The sequence below is a fragment of the Centruroides sculpturatus genome, unplaced genomic scaffold (genome assembly GCF_000671375.1).
Source record: "Centruroides sculpturatus isolate CEXI.00-Female unplaced genomic scaffold, Cexi_2.0 scaffold694, whole genome shotgun sequence".
Lineage (NCBI taxonomy): Eukaryota > Metazoa > Arthropoda > Arachnida > Scorpiones > Buthidae > Centruroides > Centruroides sculpturatus.
Genome location: NW_019384906.1, coordinates 325,372 through 339,574, shown reverse-complemented (window position 1 = coordinate 339,574; position 14,203 = coordinate 325,372). Strand labels below are relative to the sequence as shown.

The 14,203-nt window shown below is 26.8% G+C and overlaps 1 long non-coding RNA gene across 1 annotated transcript in view; it reads right to left on the bottom strand.

Annotated features, from left to right (window-relative positions):
* LOC111631574 overlaps positions 1 to 14,203 on the bottom strand; it is a 48,561-nt gene that overhangs the window by 33,498 nt on the left and 860 nt on the right. Inside the window, exons 2-3 of the long non-coding RNA XR_002757724.1 lie at positions 7,541 to 7,640; positions 7,370 to 7,464 (exon numbers count right to left, since the gene is read on the bottom strand). This is a non-coding gene — a long non-coding RNA (uncharacterized LOC111631574). The remainder of the gene's footprint in view (positions 1 to 7,369; positions 7,465 to 7,540; positions 7,641 to 14,203) is intronic.

Sequence of the window (14,203 nt, the reverse complement as noted above, 5' to 3'; positions counted from 1 at the left end):
AAAAAAAAAAAAAAAAAAAAAAAAAAAAAAAAAAAAAAAAAAAAAAAAAAAAAAAAAAAAAAAAAAAAAAAAAAAAAAAAAAAAAAAAAAAAAAAAAAAAAAAAAAAAAAAAAAAAAAAAAAAAAAAAAAAAAAAAAAAAAAAAAAAAAAAAAAAAAAAAAAAAAAAAAAAAAAAAAAAAAAAAAAAAAAAAAAAAAAAAAAAAAAAAAAAAAAAAAAAAAAAAAAAAAAAAAAAAAAAAAAAAAAAGTGAAAGCGAACACATTAAAAATTTCTTCGAAATAAGAAAGATATTTGCATGCAAATTTAACCAACCGAAGTTTATTTTAGTTCTTAAAATTTAATCATCTAAAATACACAAACATAAAATTATTTCAAATAATAATTACTTGTCACTGAAGCTTACAAATTATGTTAGATTTTAACGAATTTATCCAATCAGTTTGACTTCATTAATGTAATTTGAATAGGCAAATGGACGATAGAAATGTCCAGTAAGAAAAAAAAAAAAGAAAGAAACTCAAATATTGATATGAGAGTGTTTAGAAATATACTTGAAATCAAACTTACACTTATAATAATATCCGTGCTCACTAAATTTATTGGTTACGATATCATTTATCAAACAGATCTCATTGATAAATAAATTAAGAAATTATTGTAAGAAATTCGTTTTCTGTTTAATTTTTTCAGTCTATCTATCATAATTTTAGATTTTCTTTTGTTTTTTAACTCTTATTGTCCTGCGGGCATTAAGAGAGATGTTTTCTACTTCTTCTAAGTTCATCATGAATTTAGCAAAGTCTAAAGGAGGAGTGGATAATGAGGGATGGAACTCAACATACCTATGTCAAACTATTCATGAAAATTTCTAAGGTTCCGATCAAACTCAAAGTTAGGTCCAAGGCTACACCGCGATCATTTTTTTTATTATTCTATATTTTTAGTATTATTAAAAATAATTATAAATCTTGTTATTTTAATTTTCAATTTCAAATTAAAATAATTATATAATTGAAAGTTATTTAGAACATGGTAAATCTAAATTAAATTAAAATTAAACAATTAAAATTTTTTACTTTCTTTGATTTGTTGATGCTCTATTTTTTTATAATCGCGTGTTTTTTTAATTTTTTACTCGATCAAATCACATTTGCACCACAAGACACAGTTTCTTCTTTTTTAAAATGTTTACAAGAAAGTTGTACCGATTCTGTACAAATATATTAATTTCGGGCCTATTTATTGGGCTGTGTTCACATATCCAACATAGTTATATACATTTTTTGATCAAACTTTTCATTAATTTTTCAAAAAATTTAATTAACTTACATTGATTTGCTCATATTTCTACTTTTATTCTACGCTATATTAATATAGCCTAATTTATTAAAAATGATAAATTAATTCAAAGTCTGTATGGACAACTTTTTAAATATTTTCATTTTTTAAACAACTATTTCGTTAAACTAATTTGGATCGTTAATTGATTCCGCTTCTTTTAAATTAATTGTATTAGCCCACTATTGAATGAACTCATTATTCTAGTGACACTAATAGCTCTCATTTAATTAGTTCACATTAGTATTGTACTATCAACTATTTAATATAGTAATAATGAATCTCCTTACAACTACAAGATTATATCTTTTTTTACTATCTTCACTTGCTTTATAATTATACATATTGACCTTATCAGTATAAATACAGTATTAATTAATCTTATAATTAAGATATAGGCCTATATAATATCTATATTTAAAATATTACTTTATTTCTGGCAATTTAATTCTATCCTATTAACCAAAATGTAAGTAATTTGTGTGGGTTTGAACTTTTTTCGTTCCTAGCATCATAATGCTTGATCCATTTATAGAAAATGTAACAGCACGTGAAGAACCTATATAAATCAAACACGTATTCTATAATTTATTCGGTACATTACAGTACAAGATGATTCTAAATTAACAAACCGCAGCATCAATGACTTCGGGACAAATTCATTTGCATAAATAAAACTAACAAATCTGGGACATTCATAAATCTTTACCAGTAACAATGACAAACAGTGATGTTGATATTGTGTCGCGAAAAATTTTAATACATAAAAAATTGAAGTAATTACAATTTACATAAACGTAAATGCAACATCTAGGACATTATGCCTGTAGGAAAAATTTGTTTCTTGGATATTAAACACTTCATCGAAGAGTAAAATTTTCCTCGCATCTAAACATTTTTTATGAATGATTTTTAAATTAGTTTTTTTTAAACTAAGATTATAATGTTTTTAACCAATTAATTTCTTAAGAGTTTTCTCCAATCTATTTAAATCTAACGATATTTATTTTTTACGAATTGGAATTCAGTTTTTCCTCATAAAACTATCTCTTAGTATTTTATTTACGAACATATTTTAACATGGGCGTGACGAGTAAATAAGACGGGCATATCTAATGAGAAACAAAAAATAAGGTTATTAAAAAAATTTCAAGTATCCACCAATTTTCCCTAAGGATATGATTTTTGTCTACTATTTAGCAATTGCACCAAGTAAGAATTCGATTTCAAGATAAACAATCGACATCTAAGAAGTGATGGATATTCCTTCCTTCTCATAAATTCATAATTAAAATATACACAAAATTAGGACAAAAATGAATTCGACCATTTTTAAAATCCTTCGAACGGGGTCATTCTCAAAAGTGCACTCTTTCGTGAAATGTGCATGTCGAGTTCTGATTCTCGTTCTTTTTTTTTCCCTTACTTTTCATTGTAATCACTAATGAACTATGTTTTTACCTTACATTCTTTTTAAATTCAATTTTTTTTTTCTCGTAATATTAAACTGTCTTTCTATGGTTATTATAATAATCTAATTTTTTTTTTTTTGCTCATTTGTAAATGCATGCGTGTTACAGTTTATATAATAACATGATGACGTTTAAGACTCGTTGTAAAACCCACTCCCTGCGATAAAATTCCCTAAACAATCATTTCAATAAAATGAGGAAGCGGAACATACACAAATTAAAAATTTCTGAATTGTTCCTTATTCGAAACCATTCCAACAGAAGTATCAATTTTAACAGATCATTCACCCCACCCAATTCATCCTAGAAATAAGTAGTAATTCTCTTCCTACTGGAATATCGACTGTTTAAAGAAACCGCTGACTCATAAATCTATTTAAATTCCTTCTTTACTTGAAAAGAAATTTTGTAAAAGTAGTTTTTCTTTACTTCTGACATAATTTCAACGTAATTTTCTCAATAATGACTTTATTTTATTGAAATGTTCCTTTTTATATATCTCAAATCATTTTATTAACTTTAGATTATTATATTTCTACATTATTACTTGGAATGACTACGTATGGGACGTAATATTAAAATGAAAATTTTTTAAGTATTCTATACTTAAATTTATATATTTAATTCTATATTAACACAACTCCTTAATAACAATCGCCGTTAATATAATATTGATATTTAAATCAGCATATTTGTTGAGTAAATGAAAAATTTAATCGCTCATAAGAATCTCGTACATTAAGAAAAAAGATAAAATTACAAAGAAAAAGGTAAAGATAAAAAGAATAAATTAAGGAAATATAATAGAACTTTTATTAGCTTAAGTAAGAACTTCGAAATAGTATGTGCCTGGGGCCAAAACCGTAAAATGTAAATAGTATTAAGATTAACATAAACTTTAAATTATAAAGGGAAACAATTTTTCCCTAAACATTAGATTTTTTTTAGTAATTTAAATCTAGCAATTTCATTCAAAAGAATTTTTAGGTTGCTCAGAAAACTAAGTTAATATCAATAGGATTTAAAAACCAAATTATAAGCAATCTATAAAATATTGATAACTTGTTTTATTTTATTAGTTATAAAATCTTAATTTTAAGATTCTACAGAATATTATAATAAACTAACGATATATTATACGTCTAGTAATGTATCGAGCTAAAATGATAACTTCAAAACTATTAAATTAATAATAATAATACATTTTATTTGTAATACTATCTTAATTAATATAGTATAGACGTTTAATACTATCTTAATTAAACGTCTATACATTCATTTAAATAATAATTAAAATCATAACATTTATTAATTTATATTTCAAAATAGTCATGAAAATATGAAATATGCCATATTCATTATTTATAATACAGTCCTTATAACATTATGAAATAGAACCACTATAGGATCACGTATGAGAATGATGATTCCTTCCAAATATGAAAATAAGTTTATATATATATATATATATATTATTTGGAGTAGAATGAAAGTGAAAAATTTAATTATATTCGTGTTTCATAGCTCGATTTACAAGTTAGATCACCTGTTTCTTTTACACATGAGAAGAAAACGTGAACTTCATGATAACTAATTAAAAATTAAATATTATCTATGTATATATATTTATCAATCAAACTAAATACACATCAATAGATTTAATACAAATGTATTGATCGCAGTAATGTTTTATCCTTTGTTGTTGTCTTGTTTTCTCCCTTAAGTAAAATAATGTTCTACTTGAGTATTTGAAACCTATATTGTCCTACACAAACACACGAACTTCCGACCTAAACGCGGTTTACAGGATATGACATAAAACTACACGTGTTTTCGTTTTTTGCCGATTATGCTCCAAATAGGAGGGGGGAAAAATTCAAATTTTTCCTTATTTTCATTTATGAAACATTCCTTTTTTTTCTTTTAATTGTCAGAACAACTTGTAATATTTAAGCCATAATGATTTTCGCTTATCTTGTTAAAAACTTTTCTGAAAAATAATAATAATAACAATATATAAAATGAATATTATTATTATTATTAATATATTGCTTTTGCTAAATCTAAACACAGAAAAATTTAAATTTTACATTAAATTATTAGTTTTTTTTATTAACTCTAATATTTGAATAATTTGATATGCTAAGCACTAAAAGGTACTGCATAAAATACTTAAATATAACTTTCTTATATTGAACGGTTTGTGATTTTAACTGGAAACACATAAAAGTTTCACTTAAATTTTACAGTTTATTTACTGAAAATAGGAAGGAAAAAACAATTAAAAAAAATTATTGACGTAAATTACGATGCCACATTCCAGATTTTTAAAATTGATCAATTGTGTCATAAATGTCATAAATGCCAAAATAACTAAAATGAGGTCATCCATTATCGATGTAAAGTTAGTTGGTTCTTACAGTGAAATTTTAATTTTTTTCCTTAAAATTAATTGTTCGAGTAATTAACACTTTTTACTTAATTATTTATAAAATAAATAATCACGAATAGTAAAAACACAAAAAATTTAATAATAATTGTCTATAAATCTAAAAGTTATTTCCGTTTCAATTTAAAAGGTATTTTATCAAATTAATAAATCAAATAAAATAACTTTGAATTTCTAACATTAGTAAATTTTTAATTAACAACTAAACTCATCAATGTCAGTTAATTTTAAATTAAAATTTTATTTTTAAATATTCAGTCTAACCTTCCTCTGATATATAATAATAAGAACGATTTCATTGTTCACGAAGTTTAGGAAGAGGTGTGATGGTGACACGACAACTTTCGGTTTAAAAGTGCCAAATAAATAATTTTAAAGACAAAGGAATTACGACCGACGATAGTATTTTGAGATGTAAACTGCATGATATTATCTTAGATTTGGATGAAACGTATCTTTATTCACGAGTTCAGCCGCACATTAAATATGTAAAACATATTTCCAACAGGGAAAGAAAGAGGAACGTAAAGAAGGAACAGAGTTTTATTTTCGCATCATTAAATTTTGCAAAGGACAATGCAAGCAAGAGGAATGAATGGCTGCAGGTTTAATACAATCAGGGATTGCTCTTAATAAGGTATATCATTCTGTATTCAAAAACTTCCTAGAAAAGAAGTCTATTAGTCTATAGGTTACCAAGCGCTCAATTCCTGACCGAAGCACGCTATGAAAACTGTTTGCAACCTGCATATGAAGCAACTTTAAATATATATATATATATATGTAATAATAGGAAACAACCCAGTTTATTATTATTATTTTTTTAAATTTTGGATAAAACAAAGGATGTGAGAAAAGGTGCTACGTGCTGAATATTCTAGTCGGTCTGTGAGCCAGAACCCATACTGTTAAGAATTTACGAATTAGAAAAGACATATTCTACAACTGTTGTGCAGGGCATCAATAATGCATATGCTAAATTGTGGAACTCTGCCATTCCGTATGAAAAAGTTTGGTTACTTGTAATAGACCAGGCACCATATGTGCTAAGTGCATGCTCAAATATAAAGTTGTATCGAATCCGACACAAGTCACTTGTCTTGTCCATTGCCTTAACAGGGTATGTGAAGCAGTTTGGACAGAATTTTCTTGAACCAACGATTTCATTTCAGAAATGAAAAATGTTTTGATTAAATGTCCTGCAAATATACATCTATATAAAAAGATAACGAGCTTACCACTCCCAAAATGCATTACCATATAAGAACAGGGTGTTTCGGTTATTACAGGGTAGGGAACTGAATTTGAGTGTCTATTTTTACGCATTGAATTTCGCATCATTGGAGCTTTCATTGATAAACTGGCCGAAATGTCTTAAAGACGTGTTAAAAGAACTCTATATTGTTCATATTTACAAGTTTCTGTACAGATCAGTTTCTGTTTGAAGAAAGCAGTCTATCTAAGCAGTGGGAGATTTTTAAACATGCCAAAAACCAGTTGAGCAGTTGAGTGGATTTGCTTTAGAGAAAGTGTAATATTTCCTGAGCAAAAACCCGTATATGCAAAATATAATTCTTAAGTCTCCACAGTCAAGTCACAAAACCTAAAATTTTAGTGAAAACCAAATATGCAAATATCTGTTGACGTGAGGAGATCACTTTTTTAGTTCAACAACTTACTTTTCTCATGTCGTCTGCGACTGATCATGAAAAATGTAGAATGACTGGGTGTCTGCAAGCCCAATGATGTTTGTAAACTATGAAACTGATGGATGATATTTCAAAGTGACTGGCTGATTCGAATTTTCCATCATTTTTTTTTCAAATTTTACGGGGTTTTTGTATACCTTTATGCACATTAAAATGATGGTTTTACTTTTATAGATATTTATGAGTAATTTTTAGACCTTTTTCATGATCTATCACCTTTTTTATTCCTTTTTTTAAATAAAATTTGCATCTCAAGTTTTAAAGTTTAATGATAATATTAACAATAGTCTAACAATAATATTGAAATTCGAATAAATTTTAATTAATCTCCAATTAAAACTTTAACATTGTTAACTTAAAATTTACTCTTATTTTAAGGGTAATTAAAGCGATTTCTCACGAATCTGATAACGGTTGATGAACTTTTTAAAATGATGACCAGTTTTAATAAACAAAAGATACGACCTCGATTTTCCTGTCGTCCTCTTTTCTCATCTGATTTTAAAAGGATCATGTCTGATATTTTGCAGTTATAAATAATTTAACACATATAAAATGTAAAGTTCTTTACTCAAGGAGCATTGGACTGATGATTCTTCCTTTAAATTCCTGTTAGGAACAACTTACCACACAACAATTTATTTTTGACATTTCATTAGAGTCCACATAAACTAGAAATACATAATAAAAATTAGGATCAAAAGAATATTTTTAAAAGTTTAAAGGAAAATTTAATATAAACCTGAAATATTATATACATTAAAGTCGTAAGATATAAATTTTTCTACTTATATGTAAAAGGTGCATTTGCTTGTGCAAATATACATAAGAAATCAACATTAAAGATTTTCTAATAATAATTGTTTATAAATCAAAAAGTATTTTCTATTAAATATAAAAAGTCGTGCATTTTTTATTTAAAATTGAATAATAATACGAAATTTTTAAAACTAAAAAAAAAATAAATAATATGAACTTTTTAAACAATGATTTAATGTTTTAATGAAGTTGAATTGCTTACAATAAGCTATCAAACTTCATTAAAGCATTTCATTTATTTGTTTATTATTTTAATAAAGTATTCAGAATTGTTTTTTTTAAAGCAACTTAAAGAAAAGATCATTTTAATAATTTTTTGCATTTTTATTATGAAAAAAATTATTAAATTAATTGTAATAATTAACTTAGAATGAATTTTTTGTACAATTCAATATATTAACATACACGGTTTCACTTTTCATTTGAAGTATAGAAATAAGAAGGAAAGAATATCATTGAATTAAAGTAAAAGCGTTTAAATTTATTTCAATTTGTAAGTCTTACAATAAATAAATAAGAAAAACTTTATAATTTAGAATTAGTTTTTCTTTCTTTTATAGTAAGAAAAGTATGAAATCTGATAAATCTGTAATATTAAAAAATAAAATAAAATGTCTATTGTTTCATTTTATTATGATAATATTTTAAGTATGACCTGACAAAAAGTCTACAATGTAGATTTATATAATATTACAAAAAGTATAATGTGGTATCATAACTATAAATTATATTCAAATGAATTAAAATATTTAAATTAATATAAATAAAAAATTAAAGTAGACTAATAAATGAAACCAAAAAATTTTCATTTTTTCTAATGTTTTAAATTAATAATCAATAATATCTGAATTAGTAATGGTGGCAAATTTTTTAATTTAGTTATGTAATGAAGTCTTTGCATGCATATTTTGAAATATATAAATGAAATAAGCAAATGTTTTGTTATAATAAACAGTATTTGTTGTTTAATATCAGTTTCTGAGAATATCTGTAATTTATATATAATTTCATTTAAAGTATTGTAGTAACGAACAAATAGTGTCAATATTTTTTGTCATTCAACTTTTATCTGTGTTTCATACATACATAAAATCAAATATACTAATACACTATATACTAATTTACTGTAATGTAAAAACACTATTTTACTAATAAACTTACATTCTCAGATGTATTGATAATATCTGGAAATCTATTTATTCCATTTTTCAAATAAATATTTTCTCTGATTTCTCTGAATTTTTACAGGATTAAAAACTATTATATAATGATTTAACTTATATCATTCACTTTTAGATAGTTAAATAAGATGTACTGATAATATTTTCTTTCGTATTTCTAAACAGTCTATAAGCACTTTACGCCCAGTTTATTTATTTATTCAATATATTTAAAACATCAAATTATAATTAATTAGTTTTCTGCATGCTTCTGGATCCCATGCTTAAAAGTATCTTTATGAATATACGAGGTAATACGAGAAAATTTTACAATAATAAAATCTTTAAAATTCAATTTAAAAACATTACATTTTAAATTCTATTAATTATATTTATATTTATAAAGTTCAGATTTTCAATTAGTAGCTTAATATCATTATTTTGATCTCAAACTGCATTCATAAATGCTTTCTCCTCTAGGAGAAAAAAATGTTCACGATTTTTAAAACAAATATAAAAGTTATCATTGTTCCTAAAGTTATCCTGTTTATTTCAAATTGTAAAAATATTTCTATACTATTGTTTTCCTAAGTGCTTCACTTTCCTTTGTCATCTTTATCATGAATAGCCTTAAATTCAGTATTAATAATTGAGTTTGACACTGTAGACTGAATTATCAGGACTTTGTTACACTAACCGAGTTTAATTCTAGCTCACTTGAGATCAGTCACGCTGAAGAAATTAATCACTATCAGATAGTTCAAATCTACTGGAAATCAATGAGAAAATTTAGAATCTTCTATTACCTAAATTAATGGAAGAATGTTGTGGTGTGCTATTTTTACATGTTACTTTAATTTATTAGTTTTTACCCGAAGTTCACCTGAAATTTTGAATTAATACTTGAGATGATTTCTCGTTTTATTTATTTATTTATTATATGAAAAATCCACCGATGCCAATATAAAGAGAAGCAGGACAAAGACCGATTTTCACAGATAATTGAACTTCAGAGAAGCTTTCATGATGTTTAGGAAACTCTACGCATAACTATTGTTTTTCTTTTTAATTAATAAAAATATTATTTATTAATGAACATTTTATGATAAATAATTTTAATAATTTATCCTGTATTTCATTTTCGTTCATAAAACCTTGATTATCAGTGGAGTATTAATGTGGTGATGGAAATCAGAGCCGGATTAACCCACTTTGGGGCCCTAGACATTTTCTTCTTACCAGGCCCCCTTTCTCTCCCGCAAGAAATAGAGCGCACAAAAATATAAACAATAAATAAAACAAAACTAAATAATACGCAAAACTAAATAAAACAAAACTAAATAATGCGAAAAACTAACTTAAATGTTTATTTTAATAAAAAATATTTAATATACAACAATAAATTTTAGTTTTTCTAGAAAAGATTGAACAGTCTGTTTATAAATTTTAAAAAATTGATATTTATTTTATTAAATGTCTAACAAAAGTTATTATACAATAACAATATTACCTTAAAATAGGGCCTATTAATTGTTTAATTTAACCTTTTTTGGTTAATATTTAAATAATATAATATTTTACCCATGAAAGGTTAATCGAATAATGAAAAAGATAATTTAAATTAAAAGCCAAGTTAGTTTAAAAAAATTAAGTATATAAATATGAATAAACTTTATTTAAAAATTCTGTTTTATAGTCTTTAATTCAGCAAAATTATCAATTATTTCATTAATATTATTCAAAGCATTTTGTTCGATGTATAAAACAGCTAAAGAATTTAATTTTGATTCATTCAGTGAGTTTCGTAAATAATTTTTTACACGTTTTAATACTGAGAATGTCTATTTAGTATGCCCTGATGCCTGCATCGGGCCGTTCAACTGGCTATCTATATACAGTATATAAAATTACGTCCTGACTGACTAACTGATTCATCATCGCCCAGAGAAAACCGCTGAACCTAGAGGTGAAATTGGGTACACAGTTAGGGTACATCATGAAAATGCATACTAAAAAAAGGGATTTTTGGAAATTCCTCCGCGGGGGGAGAGAAAGAGGATTAAGGCTTAAGCTGAAAAACGGCTACTACTGTACTATTTTAGATGCGATTTTTTGTTTTTGATAGAAATAACTTAATTTCCAAACGTACAATATTACAGTACAGTATTTACCGAATCATTTGCCCGTGCAACGCCGGGCTCATTTGCTAGTAATATAATATAATAGAAAGATTAGAAGTACGAAATAATCTAATAATCGTAACCTTTGTTGTTATTTTTGCCCGGGCAACGCCGGGCTCATCATCTTGTAGTTAATTTTATTCTTATCGCTATAAAAAAAATTCTAAATTATCAAAAGAATTACTTTCAATAAGAAGAAACATAAGAACACATTTTCTTTAGATTTTAGAATTCATAATAACCATATAAAAAGCAATATAATTTTGTTTATTTGTTTATTATGTACAGTTGTCCAACAGAAAAGTAAACTATCTTATTTACAAATCTTTTCAAAATAGACAGTTTGACCGGGCCCTTCTAAAAACTGGGCCCTAGACATTTGTCTCATTTGTCTATGCGATGATCCGGCCCTGATGGAAATGCAAAGGAAAAGACATCTGGAAAATTTCTAATTTTAAGGTTTAATAACATTATTCAGCAGACTACACTCACACAGTCACAAAACGAGTAGTCAATTGGTCTCTTCTCTAAGCACATACAAGTGTCAAGTATCACTCATCCGTTATGTTGCTAGTCCCATTGCTTCTAAGGTAAAAAAAACAAGAAAAGTTTCTAATGATTTTATTTATTTTTCGAAAAAGGTTAAGAAAATTTCATTTCGTGTTTCTGGGAAGTGTTTTTCTTTAGAATTGCAGTAGCGTCGCGCGCCAAATATATCTGGAAATTATATATAAGACATATTAATAATGCAAGTATCCTGTTCCGGAGACAACGTTCACCGAAAGTGCAACAGGAAATTGACCGCTGACATCCAGTAAAAATTAAAATTCCTTCGATACATATATCTATGCCATCTATAGTTAAAATAAAACTAAGTCAAAGGTCACAGTGTAAAGATCAGTGTTTCCCAACAGTTTTTGTACTAGCGGCGCACGAACAATCACGCGAAGGTTGAGGTAAGATGAACAGGTTAATCGCGGAGCTCTCTCTAATACCATCTCTACGATAGCCGGCTGTTACAAACTTCTAGAAATATGGTTGATAACACATTTTATTACGTTTAAATTTTTAAATAAATGCATTAATTCATCTTGTAGCACAATTTAAAACGGCTTCATGATACATCAATATGAGGTAGCTAAACGATCGAGAACTACTGTACTAGAGGCTCTGCGGCTTAATTCCGGGCGTCACTCTCCACATTCGGGTTGCAGTTCGTACTTTTTTTATGTGAATATGATTATTTTTATACATATTATTTAAGTAACTATAAATAGTATTTCAAAAATTTAACCAAATAATCGAGGGCAAGACAAAAGAAATGCTGTTATACAGAGAGAAAGTAACAAATGGCGATCCGGCAAAAATGACCCCTCCCAGATTTTTACAGTTTTTGGACTTATGACACCTTGAAACGTCGAGAAATGCAAAAAAATTCGGAGGTAATTTCTGTATGTATGGATATTAGTGTGCGGGGAGGGCGATTTCGTTCACTCTATTTGAAACTCTTCTGTGCTTTTTTTGTCAAAAATTTCTGAAATTTTGCAATAAGGTTTGTTTATTAGGAGGATTGATGCTATTAAATTTTGGTGTTTAAAGGTCGAGGGAGTGGGGTGATAATGAGGGTCGTGTCATATCTCCATTAGGATCGGATTTAATGACGATTTTACTCGTTATTATCATTTACAATTTTTTATGAAACTCATCCCTACCCTCAAAATTACGCTTTTTGCCATTTTGTAATAGTTAAAAATATAACAAGTTTTTAAAATAAAATATGATAACAGATGGCGGCACCAAAATTTATACGTTGCCGGGATAGTTGAGCAAATATTCGAAGAGCGACATTGATATTTGGGTAAGACTCAATAAAACCAAATTCATGAAGAGCCTGTAGAATATTAAGCGGATATGTAGTTTCTATATTTTGTATAAGAGTCGTTACTTCAAACTTAAAACTTTCAATTTCACTTGTGAATTCGTACTTTTTTTAAATCTTTGCTACAGTAGAACCTCGATTATCCGACCCCGATCAACCGACCCCTCGGTTAACCGACCGTCCTAGTCGGCAAATTTCAAATGTCCGCTAGTGATGTGGTGCTACAATATTTGGCTATGTCTTGGCTACTTTAATATTATTTTTACGTGTTTTAGCTGGCAACACTCATTCGACCATGAAAGGGAGCCAGTATTTAAACGAAGCTTAATTTTCTAATTTTTAACGATACAATAGCGACGATTATTATTTTAAAAAATTTTTGTTAGGCTTAACATCGATGAAAATTCAACGCAAAATAGGTTAATAGCGATATACTAATATACTAATTACATGGGATATAATAGTATACTACACTAACAATGGATTTTTCATACTTTTCGGTTATCCGACTTTTCAATTATCCGACCAACCCCAGTCCCCAATTAGGGCGGATAATCGAGGTTCTACTGTATATTTAATAGCGAGATCTGCAGCTGATTTTTTTTTAAATCAGCAACACTCATGTATTGTAAAGAAGAGCCATATAGAAAGGAAAAATCAGCCATTTTTCAGTAGCATTTTAAAGACCTCGGGGGAGCCCCTTCGCGGCCCTTCTCGGCCGCATAGTTCGCTTACCGCTTAATCCGCCGTTGAGGTATACAACACATATGCGTATCACTATAAAGCAAAAAGTTATGTCAGAATTTCTGCACGCCTTTTACACGAGACCAAAATTTTATTCGAGAGTTACCAAGTTTTCTATTTAGCAATTTAGCAATTAAAAGAATCCCCCGGGCAGATTTATTTTTCTTACAAAATGTTACCTTTACAGATTTATAGCTCTGCACACTGTAGAAAAATCTAGAAATACAGTTTTGTATATCGTAATAAAATATTAGTCGTCGCCAGAGAGCTCTATAAAGTAGAAAAAAATCTATAAATTTGAACTTCAGATTTAAATCCTAACCAAGTTAAAATTTCATTAATTATACTTAGATCCATGCCAGAAGAATTATTAACAAAATAATTGCAATTTGATATGCGATAGAACTGTTCGAATGCGTACAAGTACAAATTAAGAAGGAAGCTCTGTGGGA